At 42.5% G+C, this 23,898-nt stretch overlaps 1 non-coding gene across 1 annotated transcript; it reads right to left on the bottom strand.

Annotated features, from left to right (window-relative positions):
- Nucleotides 1–12,519: 12,519 nt before the first annotated feature.
- TRNAY-GUA lies at nucleotides 12,520–12,609 on the bottom strand. The gene is given in 2 exon segments: nucleotides 12,520–12,555; nucleotides 12,573–12,609. It is a non-coding gene; the product is annotated as a tRNA-Tyr (tRNA).
- Between the last annotated feature and the right edge of the window lie 11,289 nt (nucleotides 12,610–23,898).

Raw genomic sequence — 23,898 nt, 5'->3', positions numbered from 1 at the left:
AATCCAAGCCATCAGCCACCACCTTTTCTGTGAGGCTTCAGAAGGAGATTCATGCTGCCTGTCCAGAGGAGCACAGTTAAGCAAAGGGGTGACAAGCAACTGAGGAAAAGGCTCAGCTAGATTGAAATTCTACAAAATCACCCCACTGTGCCTTTTGCGGCCCCCATGGCGGAACTGAGACCAACAAGGAAAAGGTTCTGCTCTGTGCTGCTGCAGAAGGACCACCCGCTCCCACAGAGATCAAAAAGCCAAGGTATTGCCATCCATTATCGCTGTATCCTCCTGTTTTCCTTCTCCTACCACCAATAGGTAGGCGAGGCAGTTGGCTTTAAGGCAGGCAATGGTATAGCTTCAGACCTGTACATTTGGAGGTCAACAAGAGTTTTGCCACTGGCTTCAATAGAAGAATCGGGGTCATGATTTGGTGCTTAAACGGCCCCTCTGGAATCGCAGCCTGAGACTGCAATTAGTGCTGATTTATTCTGAGTGACTACAGTTCAACACAGACCAGTACTGGTCTGGCTGCCACAATTCTTCCTTGAGATTTGCCAGTAAAGGCAGCAATTCTTTTGATCTTCCTAATAGAGAAAATTGGAGAGCATACAATTAGCTTTTTTTTCTCCCTGCCATTTGGATATGATGACAAGTAGTCTGATGGAGAGCTCCGTCCCTCAACAGCATGTGTCTCGAATCCTGCTGGCCACATCATTCTGAAGAATTTAAACCATGAGTGTCCAAATTTTTGGCTTGCTTGGGATGCACTGTGTGAAAAGAAACTGTATTGGGCCTATATTTGGCTGTTGCAAGTGATGGGTGTGTGCCTGGGGCCAGGCTGGGCAACTTGGTGGGGCAGAGTCACTGCCATGGTGATGTGGGGCAGGGGGTGGCTTCAGGATGGGCTGTGGTCATTTATTCATGCACTTTGTATTGTTGCTGCCCTTGAGTGCCAGTTAGTGTTTTTTCAGTCTGTAGACAAGATGTGATTAAATGCATTGGTCTTTCTAATGACAGTTTTTGTAGGCTGTTCTTTAGAAATGAACAATCAAATCCATTGCTGAAGGGGGACAGATGGAAATAGAAGTTGCCACCCAAAGCAGTGGGTTGCACAGCAGGAAACGTACAGAAGCTAAGCCACAGGAGCAGAGTGGGGGTTTCTTGAGCAAACTCCCTGTGAATCAGTCCTGTCCTCCCACCCCCCGGTATGGTTGTGATTATTTAAAAGAAGGGGAATACCAACCATTACATCTGTACAAACAAGCAACGGGAAACCAAATTGTAAAGACATCAACAATCAAGACCAGACCCTTGGTTTGTTTGTTCAGCTATCACCATCCGTCGTATACAGCCCTGATCACTGGCTGTCATCGGTAGGGCAGTAAACATTCTGGGGGCAATGAGGAAGGTGAATAGGGCAAGGTGGGCAGAGAGCAGACCTTGTTTCTCTGGAATCCCCTGCTGTTTCAGGAACAACTTGTGAACTGTTGTGGAAAGGGGCATTGCTAAATTAGTCTGGGGAAGAGAAGGGTCATGAAAACATGTCCCGGTCATCTTTGTTCGCTCTGGCATTTCACTTGAAGTTCATCCTGAAGTTCAAGTCAGGAAGCTGCTGGGAATCTATTCAGCTACAAGCTCTTATCATTCCTCCCCAAAAATATTAAATAAACAGAGTATCACTTGCAACCACAAGCACTTGCTGTTCCTTGCGAACTTTGCAAAGTGTAAGGCATACTTCCCACCAACAGTGATAAAAGGTTTGTTTGTTTATCTCTTTGTTTTGATGAGTAAACATTTATTCTGTAGGGACTTTCTTCTTTGTAAGTTAAAACAATGAAAGAGACCAGCATTTTTTTTAGCAGTTCACCTAACGTGACCCAAATATTCACGTTCGTCATCTCTGTTCTTAAATTTCAGGCACTCGTTAAATGTTCTACTTCCTATAAGACACCTGCTTGCAGAGCATCATTAGCATTTAGCACATATTTATTCAGAAGAAATAAGCCCATGCAAAATATGAATATCCCAACTTCAAAAAATTCAGAAGAGGCCCTTTTAGAAACCTCCAGGAGGAGACTTCCCTCAGTGCTCTGAGTGCCTTCAAGTCATTCAGTTAACAAGCATAGAGTATTAATGAACTGAATAGCTTAAGATGTGCCTGTGGTCTTAGTCTCAACAGGATAGGGGGACAAGCTGTGCCTTTCTGCGTAAGACTATACAGGGAAGAAAGAAAAAAATATCTTAAAGTAGGGCTGCAGGGAATTCAGCAGCACAGTTTCCTCCAGTGGTCTTCCACTGTCACATACACCCAAAAACAAGGGGGAAAGTTCTGCTTTGTCTTTCGTGATCCAAACAGAAGAAAATCTGTCTCTTCTGCATGCTGTTTACCTCTGAAGTACATTGAGTGTTGCCATGCATAGGCAGGAAACCCAGTAATAAGATTAATGACAACAATACATATGTGCTGCAATCTTTCACATCAAGCCCTCAAGAAAGTTGATCGCTTTGGTAAATATTTAAGAAAGTTCTGAAATCAATGGGACTTAGTTGCTTTCCCCCACTGGGCCCTCAATGTGTAAATATTAGCTTCTATGTGGTCAGTTCCCAAAATCAAGATGGGTAAGTGAATGCAGAACTGCTGTTAGCCATGTCTCACGGTATTACAGACAGGGCCACTCTTTGAAACAATTCAAAACAGACAAGAAAATCTCCTTTTTTACATGGCAGGTAATGAATTTTTTGAATCTGTTCCTGCCTTGTCTTCTTTACTGCCCCTGATGGCATGGAAGTAATGCTGCTTACCCATTAATCTGCCTCAAACCTCACCTATCATCATTCCCCAAACTAGGGAAACCCACAGGGAGACCTACATTACTGGAGAGAAACGTGAAAAGCTGAGTATTTTTAGGAATACCGAAAGATAGCTATTAGCATCTCCGTCCTCCTGGTTGGTCGGCTGTTTTTTGTGAGGATTCTTGGGGGAGGTTGGGGAAGGAGATGGAGGAGGATAGGGAGAACTAAAAATAACAACAACAACAAACCCTAAAACCAGTTTGCTCTAGTTATGATAATCTAGGCATAACATTTATATGAGAACATAAAATACAGCGCACAGCTGTAAGTAAAACAATATGTGTGTTCCTGAATAATGGGAAAATAGCTTGCCAATAAGGATATATTTTGAGCAAATGAAAGATGACCTGAAATTGACTCTGGAGTAACGACTCTGTTGCTTATAAAAAAAAAAAAAAAAAAAAAAAAAAAGAAAAAGAAAAAGGAGGTAGGGGAAAAGAAAAAGGGAGAGGAAGCAGTGGTTGGGAAGAGCTTACGCTATGTGGTATTTGATGTATTTACTTTGAAAAGTTTCCTTTTGATGAATAATAAAAACAATGCTGTAACAACCGCCTTCATGCCAAAAAATGAGACTGGCTGGGGATTTTACAACTAATGTGACTCTGCTCACCCAGATTCTCTGTGTCAGAAGGCCACGTTCAAGCTCAAATGGTGCAATTGGAGCAAAAGAGGTGAATAAGGAATTACTCTGAAGGTGAAGCATGTGGCACAGTTCCCTGCAAAAGTGCTTACTGGCTCCCCAGCCTGTAAATTGTTTCAGTGCTGTTGTTCAGATCCACACACCAGTGTGCCTTGGAAGAGACCCAGCTCACCAGCTGATGCGTTTATTTCTTTCAATATGCAAGGTGAGATCAGTGTTCATAAAACCACAGTACCAGCAGCCTTGCTGGCTGAAGCACTCTGCTACCACAGGTTGTATTTACCCATGGGCTCCAGGTCCTGCTTATTGAGGCAGAACCTCCAGGCATATGATGTAGGTGGAGACGAGGTATCACACATAGCCATACCAGGTTACTGCTGGGAAAGATTGGTCTGTACACTTGCAAAGGAATGTTGTGCCCTGGAAAGTGCCGTGAGTGCAAGTCGGTGTATATCCATGCATACACTCATGCACTTTACGTCCAAACTGCCTTTACCTTCCTGGAGCCCCCCAGCCCTCATCGCTCGGAGGCATATCAACATTACAGAGCCTCCATGACTGCCTGGAGTCTTGTCTTCCTGTTGATGCTGCACACAATGACATTTCATGGACTAGAATTTGCTTGAATCAAGAAAAAGTGGAGAACCAACTCCTTTCACACCAGTCTCAAACTTCTTTGCAGTTACCTTTCATGAGTTTCTTTCAACTTGCACTTGTGATCTGATTTCACTCTTTGAAGTAAGCGCCACTCTCATCCTCATCCCTCTTTTTCCCCTATTTGTAACTTTTCCCTCTGCTGCTTCTCTTGTCTTCTGAACCTTTGCCCATCTCCCTCCCTCTCCTTCTAAGCCATTTCCTTATTTTAAATATCTGCCTAAAAGCTTTGCTCTCTAATCTCTGAAGAATGCAGTATTAAGATCAATTGCAATGCACTTCTGCCTAGCTGAAAAGCGGAGGGGGTTCCTCGAAAAATCCCTCAGACGATTGCTTTTGTAGCAATGAGAGAGCAAAGTTCATGCTTTGTCCTGATTTCCAGATAATCTGATCTTACATGAAAGCTCCCCATGATACACAAAGAAATATTTACTATATGAATTTGGGCAGCGTTTCCCACTTTGCAAAAACAAAGTCAGTGTTTGAGCAAGGTTTTCTGTCCAGTGGGTTTCTGATATACAGTGCTTTTAATGGCATCCTGACAAGTTTCTTCTTCACTTTCTCAGCTGGACCTGTTCTCAGGAAATAGGAGGACCAAGATTTATGAACTCAAAGCAGCATTTTGTTGCTTTATGTGACTAACTCAACAAAGGTCAAGCAGTGAGAAGCAAAAAGTGAATCAGCAAGTACGGATGTAACGCAAAGAAGTGAACCCAATTAATTTTTCCCTTGGAAATACTGGGGAGAGGATTGCTTTCCTTGGAGGAGGCAAGTTTGAAACTGAGGTGTTGCCACCATTCCTGAGATGACTAACATGTGGAGTGCAACTACTTCATCTTTAATATAGATCTGTGTACTCAGGGAGGAAAGCCTTTAGAAAGAAAAACGCTGGTAAAAAAGCTGGTTATTAACATGGGGTGTTCTGTCTCTTTTCTCTGGATACATCTACCAGCTTTGCATGTGACTGTAACTCTTCAAACAAAGCCCTCTTCTGTGTCCTCCTCTTACACCCTCTTCCTTTGTTCTTTTATTGGTTTAAGCTGTAGCTTAACGGGTCAAGAAAATCATTCCCGTTTTTATTGCAAGTCTCTATTAATAATAAGTCGTACATACTTTAGGAATAAGAACTAGAAATAATTATTTGCCAAAGCCTTTCTTTGCTATCAAAGACAGGGCAGACACTGCTTGGGTGTGTGGAGTTCTGTTTCTTTTTAATAAAATGGGTATAATCACATGCAGTGAGCAAGAAAAGGGCCCAACAGAAAAAAAGAAAATGGGAAGAAATCTGTTGGCACCTTGACTTCAGTGAAGCCATATTTCAGAGGGCTTTCCAGCAGTCATTACTAGGATGGGGGAGAGGGCTCCAAGTGATTCTCATTCCCAAATCATGGGTGATCCCTTATTAATTGATGTGACATTAGCTTTTTAAATTGTGTTTATGGGAGGATACGGGATTTCTTTATAACTCACTCTTGAATTCTACACGCATGCCCCTTAAAAGGGAAGCAGATGATGAGAAAAATACTTCTTTATTCAGCTACCACAAAACTGCAGTATTTGCAGCCCTAAAGAACACATGGGAGGGAGTGCTGAGCAACAGAGCCGTGCCTGAGGAGCTCCCAGGGACTGGAGAAGGGACATGAGCCAGGGAGGAAGATGAAGGAAGTCTAATATTTGTAAATTCCCTTTGGGGATCCTTTAACCAGGGTGAGTGCACAATGAGGGTACACACACATAGAAGATCCTTTTTTGTAGCTGCCCAAATGCGACACATCTTCCTTCATCTATGGTTTCATTCTTCATTCTTACAAGCACATCCTGCAGAGGCCTCCCTTTCTCACCAGTTCTTGGGCATTCCTTTTCCAGTTAGGTGGTAAATCTCCTCTATTCTGCCCATCAGCCACCTTGGCGTGCGTGGCAGAGTTATGTTGAAGTCGATCTTTGTCTTTCTGACACGGAGTCTCTTTGTTCTCCTATCTGCTGCTATGCATCGTATTTCTTAAGTTGAGCAGGTAAGCCAGTTTCTGTACAGAATCATACAGCGTGTTGCTTCACTTTGCTCCATTGCCTTTTTATTTTTTTTTTTTTATTTTTTATTTTTGTTAAATACACCATTTTAGGACAGGTACCTTTCTGCTACATTGTGACGAGCTTTTAACTAGCAAGGAAGAAGCTTTCACTGTTGCTTTTCTGAAAAGGCTGCAATTTATTTCTCATAAAGATCCTTGGGATAAAAAGCAGATTAACGTTCAGAAGTAAGCTAAATGAAAAATTGAGGCTGCTCAGAGGGAGATGTTAAAGGCTGACTGGCACAAAGGGGCACTTTCTGGCAAACTTCTTGAAGCACTAAAAGAGAAGGGTCAGGAGTCATCTATCTGCTTAAGTAATGATCTCCAGGACAAAAATATTGGCTGGCCAATCCCATAACAACAATGGACTATTATATGTATGTTCTATAGGCTGAATGCATCAATTATACTCATCATGTGGTTTCTTGAACATGCTTAACTTGCTATTTCCTCTTATTCAAAGTGATGGCCCATAAATTAATGCAAAGACATACATGAGAGCATTTTATACCATCCTTCTTCTGTTTTAAATTTTGAGGGTCAGTGGTTTCGTTATGAATAATTTAAAGGGAAAAACTTTCAGAATGGAGGAGGGTGGTAGGGCATATCTGTGTCTGTGAGAGAAGTTCTGTCCACTAAACACACTTGCACAGGATGAGAAACAGCTTTGCCAATCAATATAGCATCATAATTCCTCTCCTAACAGGAAATGAGGACTCAGTGCAATACTGCAGTTTTAATTTTAATGCAATTTAAAAGGAAAAAACTCCAACACCAGATGCTCATCAGAAGACCATTACATGTTATTACTACATGCTATTTCCCTGGGGAACTCTCATGGTCAAAAATCAACAATAAGAAGCAGCATACAGCTTTTTATAGTGAATCTTTTCAGCTGTAGTTCAGTTAAAAGGTCTGACAGGTCAAAAGACTCATCACAAGTTTGATTATTTCTCAATAGGTAAGCTGAGATGAGGGTAATTGCTATGTTTTTACAGATCTTCTTACTGCAGAGCCTCTCACTCTCCCCTTCTTTCAGGCTGACACAACACAGCTTAAACACAGCTTCATGTTTCTCCATTGCTCTTTCCTGGGAATATATGCTGTTTCATTTCTCATGGAGGACTGAGCATCAGCGTGTTTACATGCACAGCCCATGGGTGAGTTCTCCTGTACCCACAGCCCCGTTCCATTGCTACCACTCACCTCCTTCCCCATTTGACCACAGCAGAAGTTTTCTCTTCCAATACACACTTCTTGGTGGTTTTCTCTCCTGGCAAGGATTGGTGCTGGAAAACTGAAATTTGATGGAGCAATATCTTTTTATTCACTGTTTCACTCCGCTCTGTAGAGTTTTATTCACCGTTAGTATGACATCTTTCTGGATACCAAGGATACACTGGATATGCAAGGAGGACATCATTTGTGTTGCAAAACCACTGCAAACTGAAATGTTGAGGAAAGCTATTTGCTGGGTTTTTGGAAGGTGGAGAGGTTAAGTCCATGATTTACCAAAAGTGAAGAACTCCAGAAGTGAGGAAGGGTGGTCAGAATGCAGAGCACCCTGATGAAGGCTCAGCTAACCTTTCTTTCTCTACTGCAGCCTTTCAGGACATATTACTCAACAGCAACAGCCTTAAGGACTAGAATGTTAAGTGAAACAGGGACAGTGCTACCTCTGCACGTCACAGGGATAGGAGGCATTCAAAATATGATGATCCCCAAAGAGCTTTATATGGACATCAAAATTATGAAATTTTCTTCTATTCCAAGTTTAGGAGAGACCCTTAATTCACAAATACAAATCTCAGACTTCTGTAAGGCCTAGGGGACTTAAGCAGCAATCATGCCTCACTGGTTCACCTTTCTTTTCTTTGATTTTCAAATAAACAAGAAACATAGTGATCCAAGAATCAGTTGTAACTGGCTTCTCATAATTGAAAGGTAATCTACACTGAAACCTCTCTGGATTTAACAAAGAAGGAGCCAGAACTCTTAGCATCCTTCCTAAGGACAGAAGGACAGACAGACTCTCTTCTTAGGAATTGGCAACATTATACATCAAACTCACAGGCCAGACAGGAAGAAGGATTTTGTGGTGTCGAAGAAACATCCAAGAAGGCTTTGTCTGAGGAGGCTGGTGTTCAGACAGCACCAGCTTAATTTTCACAGCAGATATCTCTGAGCAGTTAGCTAAGCAACCTAAATGCTGCAGTGAGAGCGCTGAGAATCTTCTAGGAAATTAAGCCAAACAGCTACAGCACCACATCACTAAGGAGTAATTGAACACTTTGATATGATAATTGATTATCGTGCATTGATTAAAGCAGGCAAGAGAGCATACACTCTCCAGGATGACTTTCAAATTACAAAGCCACGAGCTTCAAAGCTTATTTGGATTCACACAACAAAATACATTTCATTATTTACAACGTAAAAAAGGATCCTCATAAATGCAGCAAGAATTTTAAAACAGTGCATGGTGAAATGGCACAACTTGAAATAAGGAACTAATCAGTGCTATCAAAATGGCTTTCATCCGTCCTGTGGACTCAAATCATTTCCAGATGATAACATGGGACTGATTGAATGTCTCTAGAAGCAATCCTTATCAAGGCCTGATTATAATGACTACAATAGGATGAAAAAAAAAAAGGTTGGTATAGGATGGCTAAATAGGCCTGAGGAAATGTGCAAACAGTTGCTCAGTCGGCGTAAATCTACCTGACCTGGTGGCTGCAAGGAAAGGCAGCATCTGCTTTGGGTCATTTCCAGCCATGCTTAGATGCCTTTCATAAATTCAGCCAAACGCTCACTGTTTTACCTCATGGTAAGAGCAGACCAATCTGTAACCGCTTGCAATTTGTATGAGCTAGAAAATCATCACCAGAGCATCTTCATTTGCTTTCCCCTTTTAAAGCCTTTTCAAGCTCTTCTCAATTACACATTGTTTTAACAGCCATGGTCCTACCTCCTTAGCTGTAAGGGAACTGAGAAGTTGTTACCATTTACTTGCATTACTTTGCCATACAGAAACCAGGATCATGTTTTTCTCGGCACTGTGAAAAACTTAGCAAAGATATGATCCTGCTCAAAGAGCTTCATCTGAACTGCATGACCAGAGACAGCAGGTGACTGCAACAGAGTGACGGCAGCAGAAAATGGCAGAGGTTCAGTAGAACGTTCAGGTTGGATATTTGGATCAACTTCCTCTCAGAAAGAGTAGTGATACATTGGAACGGGCTGCCCAGGGAGGTGGTGAAGTCACCATCCCTAGAGTGTTCAAGAAGCGTGTGGCACTGAGGGATGTGGTTAGTGGTTATGGTAGCGTGGGCTGGAGATTGGACTGCATGGCCTTGGTGGTCTTTTACAACCTTAACGATCCAATGATTCTGTGATTCTAGCTCAGGTCTTCGGTTCTGCCATCGCAGCACTGCATCTGTGGGCTGAAACCTGATGCCAGAACATGCAGCTCACATCGCTCAAATACTGGACATCGCCCAGCTTTTCTGAAGGGTTTCTTTAAGGTTAACCACATTTCCTTAGGCAGATCCTGCATTACTCAGCCATTTCATGCTGTGTCAGAAGAACAGTTCTTGGCTTTGATGGAACAAGGTGAAATCAGGTGTCTGGAACCAGGCTGGAACTCTTTTGTATTGGAAAATCAAAACAAAGCTCTGGATATACGAGGTCATCGAAAGCAAACACAGCTGAAAACTAGGAGAAGTGAAAGCACAGACACTCTGCCATATGTTTTAGCTGGCTGTAGGTACTTCAATTTCTTCACCGCACAGGATGCTGCTTCTAAATTAGGGGACAGGTTAGAAGTTTGTCTGGAAACAAGAAGTGAGACAGAAAGAAGAAATATTTTTGGGAAAAGGAAAGAACATCCCACCAATGAAGAACATCAGCTTGTCTAACAGGAACTTACTGGCGATTCAGTGGGTCCCCAGCGCTCATCTCTTTGTTTCAGAGATTTGGTCCATGGATGCCACTCCTCAGAAAAAAAAAACAGGGGGACAACAATGTTCAATGAGCCAGAGAAATCTGGCTGTGGGAGGAAGCTTATTCAGTATGCAAGAGAAAGCTGACACTCCTGAGACAGTATAATTTTTAAGTACTTCCTATCTTTGCTACCTGAAGTTTAATGTGAATGTGCTAGAAAAACAGAAGAACTGTATTTAAATCCACATTTCTGGCTTGACGGCTACATTTGATGGAATTTTTTAATGAAATTATCTTGGGTGGATGTGATTGCAGAAAAAGAAACAGTCTCCAGCATCATCACTGTGTCAGCAAGCGGTAGTGGCAATAGGATGACAGCAAACATGGTATAACAGAGGCTAACTGCGTCAGACAGCATTCTCCATGCCATAACAGCTCACCCTTTTAACTAGAGGAAGAACATTGCGATGAGAACATACTTTTAATTAAACCTTTCTCCCTCCACTCGTTTTAATCACATCTTGTGCAACCAGAGTGAAATATTCAGTGAGCAAGGATGTGCTCACAAACAAAACACCTAGGAGACAGTCTGTCCTTCCACCAGTCACTGCTGTTTCCCAATTTCAGGGAACATATCAGCCCTTCTCTGATATGAGCACAAAATTTGGCATACAGGGATTTACTTTTCATGATTATTGGCAGATTTTGAATCAAACGCGTCATGCATATTGCAGCAATTAAGTGCATGAGTCAAGCACTCACTCATTTGGAAAGGCTCCTGCTTTGTGTTATTGCTCACCAGAACCATAAATGGCACGTTGTGAGGAGGAAATCTGTCCCAGGACCTCAGGAGCAAGTGTGCCCGAGTTCCTCCTGTGGTGTCACTCAGGCTCATACCCCTCTCCTCCTCTTCATGTCTTCTGGGACTGCCAGATTCCCAGCTGAGATGCTGCCGTCATGCAGCCTCCACCCTGGCAGCATTAGCAGGGCTGCAAGGAGAATGCTTCCCTTCCTACCCTGCCTTCACCCCCTCATCCTATGGAGCAATAAATGTTTGGCCTGTCCCACAAGGGCTGGAGAGCCTGTTGTGCTGCTCAGAGAGACAAACCTGCCTCCCTCATGTCCTGTGCCTCCCTATGCTGAAAATCCATTGTGGTTATGAGATTATAAGTGTGTATCGCTATGCAGGCTGAAGAGAAATTTGGAAGGACAAAGAAATCTGATGTTCTACTATGATCAATGGTCATTGATCCAACTTTAATTAGTTAAAAAAAAAAAAAAGAAGAAGAAGAAGAAGAAACATACTGGAATTACATCACCTGATTATTCATTCTAGCTTAGTACCGGTTCCTTGATGGATTTGACCCAGCTTCTAGCAAATATTTTTTTATTAAAAATCAAGTATATTTAAAATACAATGAAAGGTAAGCAAAGATGCCTTTTCCAGTCTTTGTTTGGCTTAGCACTGTGCTTTGCATGAGGAGATGCTTTGCATGAGCAAATTTGGATCCCTAATGTCATCTCATCTAATGCAAATATCTGAAAACGTCTAATCTTTTCTTTGATAAAGTTTCCTACAGATCTCTATGAGTTGCTTGTATCTTGTGAAAGCGAGTTCTGTGAGTCAGTTTCCTGTGATAAACAAAATTTTCTTTTACAGATTCTCAGTGCCCTGTTTTTTACTCTCACAAAGTTTCTCATTTTGGCTTCTGTGTGTATGAGATTTTAGAATGCAACCTCATTAACCTTGCCATGGTATCCTTTCATATGCATCTTTTTTACCCACTGCCTTCACAAACAGACATAAACTTTACAATTCTTTATGAAATGAGCAGTGCATAGAAATGATAACCTTCACAGAGAACTCTCATGAGGTTACTGTTAACAGACACACGTAGTGACTGTCACAGATACCTGGACCTGAAGGATTGTGGAGTTCCTGTCATCATGAAAACATGTCTTCTTCTATCTCATTCACTTCCACTCAGAGCAAAGTAACTGGACCTCTTCCAGTATCTCACACTCAGTTCAGCTAACAGAGGTTCTGCCAACTCCATGCTGCAGGTCTGCTCTAGCTAGCAAGGGTCTGTAGAAGGCGTTGAGCCCCTGAAGAAGAGAATCCCATACAATGTGCAGTGACTGATCAGGTAGACACATGACAAAGGTCAAAGTGCCATTGCTGTAAGAATCAGGAAGTAGGAGACAAAATCCTTGAAAGTGGTAGAGAGACAAAGTAGAGCAAATCTCCCACAGGACCTAGAGTGGAGTATGGCTAGAAAGGGCAGCTTTGCCAAGCTGTAAATTCCAGAAGCGAGTGAAAGACAAAAATCACTTAAAAAAATGACAACCACCCTCAAAAACCTTTCCTTCGAGCCGGAATTGAACCAGCGACCTAAGGATTTCTTTCTACAGTCAGCCTACAGTCCTCCGCTCTACCAGCTGAGCTATCGAAGGAAGATGAGGGAGTGCCAAGAATGAGTCAAGACCACATCAACAATAGCCTTAGGCTCTAATGGACTTCCGTATGCATTGCTTCTCAAAACGGCAAAACAGTATCAGAAAAAAAGGGCAGAAGTTTAGCCTTCCCTGCAAAACTGGATTTTGGTTATGAAACTGCCAGTTTTCTGCCAAATAGTTCACAGCTCTTGCAAGATTGTTGTTGGTGGTAGCGTTAAGGTTGGAATTCCTGTGATGACCTATATGAAATCTGTTTGCTTCTTAACAAAGAAATTTGCCAACTCTTCTGTGATCTTGCCATATTCCCTAATCAGAGCTAGGAGAACAGAGAGGACTCATATCCACACAGTTCCCCACAACTGTTCTCCAGCCAAATCCTATAACAAGTTAGCAAACAAATCAGCTAACACACTCCCTGACAGCCTCCACAGTGAATGCAGAGGAATAAAGGAAAAGGGTGGAAAGCAACAGACACTGAGGAAATATTTGTCTCACGCGTGAGGTGCTGTCGCACCTTCTCAGAGGTGTAATCCTGGAATTTGCCAGGTGTCAGGGCATTCACATGCACACAAGCAGGTTTCAGGTCAGTTGATGGTGTAAAGAAAAATATGGGAAGAAACAGAAATGCTGGATGCCAGTATAGCAGTATCAGAGCTCTCAGGGGTCAGATAGATGGTCTCAGTGGGAGGAGGTCTGGGAGATACCCGTATGCGGGAATGTGAGGTTAATCTTCTGTTGGAAAAAGAATGGCACAACTGATAACATGCATGACCACGGATCAGCAGGCCCCTAAATCAGAGCAGATAGCATGTATAGCCCCGGGGCTTTAATCTTTTCCAGTCTGCAGACCACACAGCATTTTCCAGGGCACTTCAGGATCCCTTCAAGCAAATTTAAGCCTTTTGTCATGAGTCCCCCTTATCTGAGTTACCTTTCACAGACCCCTCAAAATAATTCACTAGTCCCACCCACGCTTTCAGAGATCCAAAACTGAAAATCATCACTCTGTTCAGTTTAACTTATTGGCACTGTCATCTAGTGCTGAGGTACCAAATACAGACTTATGGGGAAGTATCACCATTTCTTTGCTGTCAAAAGTTGTTACCAGGGAAGATAACCCTAAACCACTTGTTCTTTCCTATAAAAAATCAGTGGCAGTTAAGTCAAGATAATAATTCAAATGGAATCAGATAAAAAGTGGATGCTGTTACTATCTATGCATGAACAAATGGGATGCAGAAGCCACAATGTTGCCTTGACAATAAAAAGCACGGTTGATTTGTGAGAGATATTCCCGTAAACTACAAGCGTACCCCCCAGGGCAGGTTTTCAAAGTAGATATTCCTAGGAAAAATTAATTTTTTCTTCATTTCTTTGAACTTGGTAAGTTTTGAATGCTTAACAGAATTAGATCCTGGTATGGAGTTCATGAAAGATCTCTGATTATCGCGATGCTTTTAACTGATTAAATGAAGATACCGAGCTTTGTGAGACATGTGAGCAGAGCCCTGAGCTATATAAAGGGAACACTCACCTGTTTCATGTGGTGTAGAATAAGATGAAAGGAAAGGATGGAGCTCAAAAGCAGGATGGAGAACAGCCAGAGGTAAAGCTACTAATAGCTGGACTGTACAATTGCACTTGGTAATACTATGTGTTTTGTTAAGCTTAGATTAGTATATGATGGTCTCTAGTGTTTTGGATACTTGCAAGCTGATTTTCTGTCATGACTTTAAATGGTTTAAAGGTGTTTTTCTTCAGTGAAAACTCTTAGAAAATCTGGCCAGTTCTAAGGGACTTTGTGGGGCTGTTTTATCTTACAGGTCTTGAATACAAATATCAGATTCAACTCACAATGAATGTGTGAAGACTTTGTGATCTCTTTAAATCTTCCTGTCTGTGATACAAGCCCCTGTTTGATTGCTGTGGTTTCTGCACCACCAACTAGAGATGAATTTCGGATATCTCAGTTTGGCAGACTCGTGTGACACCTCAGAGGAGGATGTTGTGTTAAGTACTGCTACTCACAGCAACTTGAGTGGTGCAGCAATGAAGCATCAGTGAAACAATCATCTCTGTCCATCTACCTGTTGAAATTCAAGATGGAAATCTCTTTGGGTCAGACTAAGACTAAGGCTTTGTATTTAAAGGCTGAATAGCAGCTGGCACACCAGGCCCCCAACCTGCCTGATGCCCCCAGGCTCTGTTGTGATGTAAATAACGTGCACAACTCCTTGGGCCAGCTTCAGAGACAACTTTAATAACACACAGCGTGAATGAATGCCAAGGGGCAGGAAGGTGGGAATGCAAAAGGAAAGGAACCGGGGAGAGTACGAGAGTCTCATATAAAGGAAGTTTGTGTGAGCTGCATTTCAGGAAACACAGTTTTGGAGGCCGTTACTTACAGCCATCATTATTTGTCGTGCTCAGAGAACCCGCTTAGCACTTCTGATGCTGCACTGTCATCAGTAATAGACATCCAAAGGGAAGCATTCCTCAGGTGTTCAAAACCTAAGCTATATATGCTTATACTCAAACACATATAGCTTAATTTTTTGCTTAATAATCTTCTTTTAATGCAAGAGTATTTCCTTTACGGCTAAATTATATGAACTCGATTCTTTCCGTATGTAAGCCCAATTCCATAAGCAATTAAACTGAAGTTTCTGTGGCAGGAGTCAGCCATCAGGTTCAGACTGCACAATCCTCTTCAAGCCAACAATTTAGCACAAGCAGCTAGTAGCAATTATACAAGTGCCTGAGAGCTCACCCCATCAGCAGGCATGGAAAGAGACAGCCTGTCTGTAACTGTCACTGTTCTTCAGCAAGTTAAGCATCCGGCCAGCGAGAGAAATGCAGCGAGTGGCATTCCTGTCTTCTCTCCCACAAAGGCTTCCAAGTCTTGCGCTTCTCCCAGTGAAAGACAAGATTAATAATGTGTGAGCTCGTCTGAGACGATGATCAGCCCAGAAAGTTTTGATAATTGGGTGGCAATTAACCACTATCAGGACACGGCATTATTCAGACACAACGTACTAGTGACTAACTGCTGGAAATCATAAGTAGCAGAGAGCCTGACCCCTGTTTAGCCAAGCTTAGTTTCCATTCAACGATTACCACATCTGAAGTTTTTTGTTTAAGCAAAAGTTTAGCTCATCAGCAGTAGGTTCTCAGTTTAGGTCTCATCAAGATGGCAAGGCAAATGAGGGTATTTCTGATGGGTGGATGCTTTCTTCTTTCCAGACCTGTTTCTTCTCCTACGCGTGTACGTATTGCTTTGTGATAGCAGCTGTAGTGGTCCTGATCTCACTGGAGGCTTAGTGTTAGCAAAACCCTGCACCGTGTGGGGGAGGGCAGTGGTACGGGGCACAAAAGCAGCACTGTCTGTTGGGGGCACAAGAGACCCCTCCACCTCCTGCCACCATTTCCTTTTGAAAGACAGCCCTTCCTTTCCCTTCTTCATCAGGCCACTCAAACTGGAAAAACTCTAATGAAAATGAAACATGCATGTCATATATAACGAGGAGAAGCTCAACTGCTAGAGAGGAAAGTGTGAAATTACAGTATCAGTGTGAGAGGGAGAGATATGAGCCCTCATTCCCCAGGAGACAATTTGGAAGTGCATTTTTTTTTTCATGCACAAGCCACGTTTAAGGGGCAGCTTTCAGCCAGAAGGATGTACACAAGAAAAACACTACAGTTACAAAACAGACAAGTATTTCTGCCCTAAACATTTGGCAACCTTTTTTAATACACCAACTTGGTTTGACATGTGCTTGCACAGCCTTGATGAACATGCATGGTTCCCAATAGGCCTTTCTCCCCCAAACCAATGCTTTTTCTAGATTGAAAAGCAAATCCTTCAGGGGTCCCACAGGAAAGGAAATGGAGTATGCCCAGTATGCCCTTTTGGCAGCTTGCTTAGATTTCTGCTACACAAGAGAGTGTAGCAATCCTGGGTAAGGAGGAGACTTGTCCATGACAGGTCTGGCTGTGGCAGGGAATACTGGTTTCTCTCGGTCATGAGAATCTAATTTATTTTTAAAGAGCACTTTAATATGGCATAACAATATCACCACACATCTTGCTCAAGCAAAGAATTTTTCCAATTTATATTCAGTGCCATATAGATTGGCTATAAAATGAGTTACTGTACCTTAAATTTCCGCCTTGGCTATAGTGGCAGGAAGCTAATTAGACAAACTGACCGTGTCTTCTGGATCCAAATGCACATTACTTGGACACATAAGAATTATCAGCTGTGTGAGAGCTCATGCTTCTGGAGGTGGTTGGACTTAAAGGAGAAATAACAGGTAAGGAGTGAAGAACAATGACCACTATGGGGCCTACGCCAGTAAAGAAGCAGTATTTAAACTCTTTTCCAGCTAAACTTTAACACCTCACAATATGGCCAAAATATGTTAGAAGCATATCTGAGGCATGAATGCTGGTCTCAGACCACATGTAAAACTAAGCTCTAAAAACAGTGTAACTTTCCCAAGTTATTCTTGAATTGCAAAGACCAGTGCATTGGAGCCAAAGGCACACAATAACCCTAATGGAGCTGACCATATTTTTCATTGCCCATGAAATTACTGGCCTTCCTAACTCTGGTAAGCTTTGCAGGGTGGTAAGAGGCCTGGACCTACTGGGGTTTGGCCGATCAGGAAATGAGTTTCAAATTTGGGCTTCACTTGAGCCACTTGAAGCAGGAACCTCTGGGTGTGAATGTTTATGATGCCTCTTTTGCAGGATCCTGAGAAACACAGATGCCTAAGAATGACTGCCTTTTTACAAAAATCATCTGTCCTGTTCCCACTCCCTTAGCAGAAGACAGGTTGCCAACTATATCCCAATATTATATAGTCCTCTTTCTTGATATCCCTGCCTCTGCATAAGCAGATTGACACATTTCAGATATCACTGACTAACAAAAAGGAAACCATACTTAGTCCCAGGTGGAAACACTTCTTCTGCAAGAGATGAATGAACCTCAAAAGATTGGAATAAACACAGCAGTAACAGCACAGTCCTTCCCTCTTCTTAGATTATGCTCAGCCCAGAACAAGGCACAGCAGAAAAGAAAAAGGACTTGGGCCAAGGGATATTTTTGCTACTATGTTTTGTGTATTATTTGTACTGCCCTAGTGCTTGGGGACCTCAAACAGGGATTAGTGTCCTATAGAACTAAGCACTGTGAAAACAAACAAGGACAGGTCCCTGCCCATGAGAGCTAATCTTTGGCCACTTCTCTGCAGCATCTGGCTGGAGCAGGGCATAAAGAAGTGTGTGAGAGAGTACTGCCCAGACCACATGTTATCTTACTACTGTAACCCTTGTCCTTCCTTAACCTACTGCCCCTCTTCTGTTTGTTATACTAACTCATCACCTCCATCTAAATCAGTTTAATTTGTGAACTTCTTGTATGGAAGGCTTCGTGTCTCTTCTTTTGATATATATATATTTTCATTTTGCATATTCTTGAGCTTTGAAAAATAATATACAATTGAATATGTGAAACAAGACAAATAAAGTTTTACCCTGAGGAAAAAGATATACGATATATTTAAATATGCTTCTTGAAATATGATTTTGTATCTCCGTACTGTCTAATGTGTATCGATGAGCAACATAACTGGTATGGCAACATAAATATAAATAAAGTCTGGTCAACATGTATTTACACACCAACTGCTTCCCCAAATGATATCTGGACACAGATTTATCTGCAAAATAATTCCTGCTGGTTAAACATGAAACAAGCTGCTGGTATACTGTGTTGTGGCTGATAAATTGCATTTGCAAGACCTCATAAAAATAAAGGAATGTGACAAAGTTGGGGTAATACAGCTCAGCATCCCCAGGGCCTGGACCAAACCATGGGCATTCTCCCATTTCCAATCACTCCTTCCAGGTCAGCTTCACACCCACTGCCTGCAGCTTCAGTGCTGAGAAGAGGCCATTTCTAGGCAAAGGAAGGTGTTCCTTCCTGTTCCTAGGAAAAGGGACTACCTGGGCCTAAGAGTCTGCAAGCCAACAGTGTTGTGCAGCAGGGTCCAACTGTTCTGCCACCATCCATCCATCCTGAATCTTATATAACCCCTTTGTGCTTTAAAAGAGAGAGGTAAAAAGGTATTTGCTTAAAACAGTCTATTGGAGAAGTATAAACATGGCATGTTAGCTTACACAGACTGAGCAGCGAGGGTACAGTGTCACAAGTCACTCCCCAGTGTACAAGTCACTCCTGTTTCCACTCCCCACTGCATGGGTATCTGCCTGACTGTCAGTGTGAAATGCAGTACTTCTTCCTGCAGGCATGTGAAGTCTCCTCTATGTCAAAGGCGGCACAATGTATGGTAAGGGCAGACTCCAAAAATTGAAGGAGTCCTCCAGATATCGCTCTGCTTTCACAAGCAGCAGAGAAAGGCAGTAAAGGCTTTATAAGGCGTATCTGAAAAAAAAACAAAAAACAAAAATAAAAGGCATGCAAACTTCAGGAGTGAGGTCCTTCCCGGGTCTGGCAACTGCAGCCTTTGGATGGATGGCAGGGAGAAGCCCCTTCACAGCTCAGCAGTCAAATCTGAGAGCTGCTGAGATTAGAGAAGGAATTTCAAGTGGAGACCATCTGAATGTGTGTGCGCCTGTCTGAAGCTGAACTGTGACGAAAGAAAACAAACGACTTCTTATAGTACCTCTGCAGAGTCTGGTTCTAAACGGGCAGAAGTGAGCCTCATTTTTCTTGCCATTGCAAGCTTCAATGGGATAGAAGCTTGTGTTGGTTTTTTTCTGTTGTTGCTGTTTCTATTCTGTTCTGAAAGTAAAGAATCAGGAAAAATCCATGACAGCAGCAGCATGAATAAATTGGCAAGATCCACTGTAAATAGCTTTGATGCTAACCAACAACAAAATCAGATTGCAGCCATTTTAAGATTTCAGCTTCCTCCTTCACCCCTGCCACTACGCAGGCTTCCTCAACATGTGACAAGAATTCAGAGGGCCGCTTGCCAAGTGCTTCCTGACCCAAATCCTAGAGGTATCCTCCATCTGCAACAACAGACAGCTCGCTGTGGTCTGTCAGTACCTTCTGCTTGGTTTTCAGCATCAGCTATCCTAGCTAATGAACAAAGATGCAAGCACTGAAGACAATGGTCAGACAAGTGTTAGTGGCATTTCTGGGAACCTCTGAGGAAGACTTCCTTTGCACAGGCCGGAATACAGAACATTAATAATTGAGGGATACATAAACCAGCATACTGCTTTATCAAACTAGGTACGCTTGGCTGTTAGGAAAACAGGCAGTATAAATCCTGGTGGAGAGGATCTATGGACAAGAGACAAAAGTCAGAGCTAGGTGTTCACGTTCTGTCACAGAATAACATTACCTACTCAGACTTTATCTGTAGGCAATAAATATCGTGGCCCAAAGCAGCCAGGCAGTCAGAAATATGTTTCCTATAGGACTCGGCTCCATATCCGAATGCTTCTCTATGTAAATGTTTGCATGTGGCCCTTCTCATCTCAGGTCTGTAGCAACGTATGGTATTTAGCCAAATGCCATTCCCCCAGAGGGCCGCATATTTTTGCTCTTATAATCTTGCATGGAAATTGAAATGGACGTATTTTAACATGGGAAAAGTAAACATGTTTCCTCTCCGTGAAGCATACAGAAGAAGCCCCTGTGATGATGCTGACAGCGGCCTGAGATTTTTCTCTAAGCATTCTTGACTGAGATTTGAAACCACCAAGGAAGAAACTTCCTCTCAGAAAAGTAAAACTCAATTTGACACAAGCACATAGGCACTGCACTGGAGGTTGGGTCTGCTCAGCCAGACGATGCGGGCAGCATTGGCCCCATCAGCAACGCACCATCATTTCGTTCTTCATCAAGCTTCCCTGTTTGATGTAACAAACTCCTATTTACCTACTATGCAAATATGCTTGTCTGTGATAAACTGCTCTCCCCTTGGGGGGATCCATTAGGTCCAACATGAACTGAGCCTAAAAAGCTATCTAGAGCTTTTGGAGAATTCTTTGGATTTCCAGCTTCACATTTCAGTTACTGCAGTGTTTGTGTTAAGATGCCTGTCTGAGTTCTGCCCTGCAGGATTCAGAAAAAGAAAAATATTCCTTTTGTATTGAACACCACCAGTAGGTATTTAGCTATTTTTTTGTGTATTATGACAGTACCATCTGGCATTCATCTGCTGGGTACCTCAAGAGAACGTCCCTTTCCTACTTGCATGTACAATGCCAGCCAAAATAACAGAGTACACCAAAGCTGACTTCCTGTAATACAGTCTCTTGGATTATCTCGAGTAGGACAATAGTTCTGTTATGCTCTTAACTTTGCATTTCACACCTTCTCTTACCTGCGTGGAAAACAAGGTCATAGGAGATTCTTATGGGTCAGACACCACCTAATATGAAGCCAGGGATAATGCTAGCAAACTCAGTAACAACTGTCTACGAGGCCAGCTTAAGATAATTATACCCATAGAAAAATAAAATAGAAATGGTAGTTGGACTGGTTAGGTTTGTTATGTTCCAGTGAAACACTTCGTGCAGTGGAAGGATAAGCAAACCATCACACTTAGAAGCCATGGTTCACCTGCTGACTCAGCAACTCATGTCTGTCAGCTGTAACCAGAGATACAGAGGGGACTGTCTGTTTGGGTTTCTCTTGTCTTCTCAGTCTCATTTATCTTCTTAGTTCCAAGCTCCATTTCTTTCTTGAAAGAACTACAAAGGAAGTTTGGCTTAGTCACCCCCCTTTCTCCAGTTATTTGATCACTTTCAAGCAAACAAACAAGAACTGCGGTGCCAGCTCTCACATTGGACCAGTTCAGAAAGACTAGTTGAGCTCTGAGTAATGTCTCAGATCTATTTTCTTCTCAGCTCCTTCCTGAAACGGCAGCTCCTCCATCCCTTTCAGGATATATACTTTAATACTCACAACCTGCTTCTTGCAAACAGCCTTTTCAAGAGAAACAAGCCAGTCTTGAGCAATTAAGACCTATAGATCTCCCTTCACTTCCTTCAAAGCCATTGCGGAGGTGCAGCTGAAACCCATTAAATTCAATTGAGCCCAAATGGCCCATAAGTCATATGGAAACTTCCTCTGGGCTTTTAACAAAGGGCCTTGCTTTAAATTCCAAATTACAAACAAATTCAGTCTGTTCAGCTTTCACATAAAGCATAAAAATTAAAGAAAACATACAGAGGAAAAGTTGCATCAAATCACAGGGAGCATGATAAGAAAGCACAACTAGTTACTCTCCTTCCGAAGTTACATTCTTCAGTTAGAAATGCCGTATTAAGTCATGACAATATTTCTTTTTAGTGTAGAATGGAAGCATGCTTTATTCAGTATATCACAAAGTCAAGCTGGCAGCCTTCACCACCCCATATTCTCTTCTGACTTTTCCCCACAGAGACTGAAAATAATTTATATCCACACATACACACACTAGACATGTATATGGATACTGTATTAACACAGAATATATATATATTTTTTTTATTATTATTATTTTTTTCCAAATATATTAACAGTAAGAGGAGGGCTAAGGAGAATGTTCATCCTTTACTGGATGCAGCAGGGCATGTGACTGCTGAGGATAAGGCTGAGGTTCTCAATGCCTACTTCACATCTGTTTTTAAAAGCCAGACCAATTTTCCTCAGGGTACTCTACCCTCCAACCTGGAAGTCTGGGATGGGGAGCAGAATAAAGTCCCATGATACAGAGTGGAACAGTTAGAGACCTGCTGCTCCACCTGGACTGCCACAAGTCCATCGGGCCAGATGGGATCCACCTGGGTGTGCTGAGGGAGCTGGCAGAGGTGACTGCTAAGCCACTTCCCACCATCTTTCAGGAGTTGTTACTGTGGTCTGTGCTGTTCAATATCTTTGTTGGCGACCTGGATGAGGGGACTGAACGCACCCTCAGTAAGTTTGCAGATGACAGCAAGCTGGCAGGAAGTGTCAATCTGCCTGGGAGTAGGGAGGAACTACAGAGGGATCTGGGCAGGCTGGGTGGCTGGGCTGAGGCCAACAAGATGAACTTCAACAAGACCAAATGCCGGGTCCTGCACTTTGGCCACAACAACCCCAGGCAACGCTTCAGGCTTTGGGAAGAGCGGCTGGAAGCCTGTGTGGAGGAAATGGACCTGGGGGTGTTGGCTGAACACGAGCCAGCAGTGTGCCCAGGTGGCCAAGAGGGCCAATGGCATCCTGGCTTGTATCAGAAACAGCGTTGCCAGCAGGAGTGAGGAAGTGATCATCCTTCTGTATTCAGCCCTAGTGAGGCTGCACCTTGTGCACTGTGTTCAGTTTTTGCTACTTGCTACAAGAAAGACATTGAGGCTCTGGAGCATGTCTGGAGAAGGGCACTGAAGCTGTGAGGGGTCTGGAGCACAAGTCTTGTGAGGAGCAGCTGAGGGAGCTGGGATTGTTCAGTGTGGAGAACAGGAGGCTCAGAGGAGACCTCACTGCTCTCTACAGCTACCTGAAAGGAGGCTGCAGCAAGGTGGAGGTCATCCTCTTCTCCTGTGTAAGTAGCAATAGGATGAGAGGGAATGGACTCAAATAGCATCACGGGAGATTCAGGTTGGATATGAGGAAAAATTTATTCTACGAAAGAGTGGATGGGCATTGGAATGAGCTGCGCAGGGGGCTGATTGAGCCATCGCCCCTGGAGTTGCTCAAGAAACCTGCAGATGTGGTACTAAGGGACATGGTTTAGTGGGCAGTATTGGTGGTAGGTGAACTGTTGGCCTATATGATCCTAAAGGTCTTGTTCAACCTTCATGATTCTATAATTCTATATAGTTTTATTATCTTAGGTTTGTATTTATTAAGTAGATAATAAATCTTTATACACTATATATATACACACAGTATTAAATATTGCTTTATTGTGTGTTGCTTTTTTTATCAAGTTGGTATATTTTTAGTGTGGGTTTATATTGGAGCTATCAATCTGTCTGATATTAGGGATCAATATGTGTTCTGCAAGAACATAAGTCAGCTGAACACCAAAGAGATCCAAGTAGAAACAGCACTTGAAAATTATACAGTGAAATTGTTCCATAATACATCTTTATTCAGACTCCCCATGGGACTGGAAAGCTGTAAAAGCCTCAGAAAATCCTCTATTTGAGGGTTAATTTCACCCTAAGGGCTATGGGAATAACTAGAAGCCCAAATTTTTATGACTTTGTATCAATTAACATTTTTTACACTCTTTTTAATAAGAAACTTGATGAAAAATATCCTCCTTTACACAT

The sequence above is a fragment of the Centrocercus urophasianus genome, unplaced genomic scaffold (genome assembly GCF_019232065.1).
Source record: "Centrocercus urophasianus isolate 14NV4802_14NV808 unplaced genomic scaffold, USGS_Curo_1.0 seq_11, whole genome shotgun sequence".
Lineage (NCBI taxonomy): Eukaryota > Metazoa > Chordata > Aves > Galliformes > Phasianidae > Centrocercus > Centrocercus urophasianus.
The sequence above is the reverse complement of the archived record's forward strand: the minus strand, read 5'-3'. Positions and strand labels throughout refer to the sequence as shown.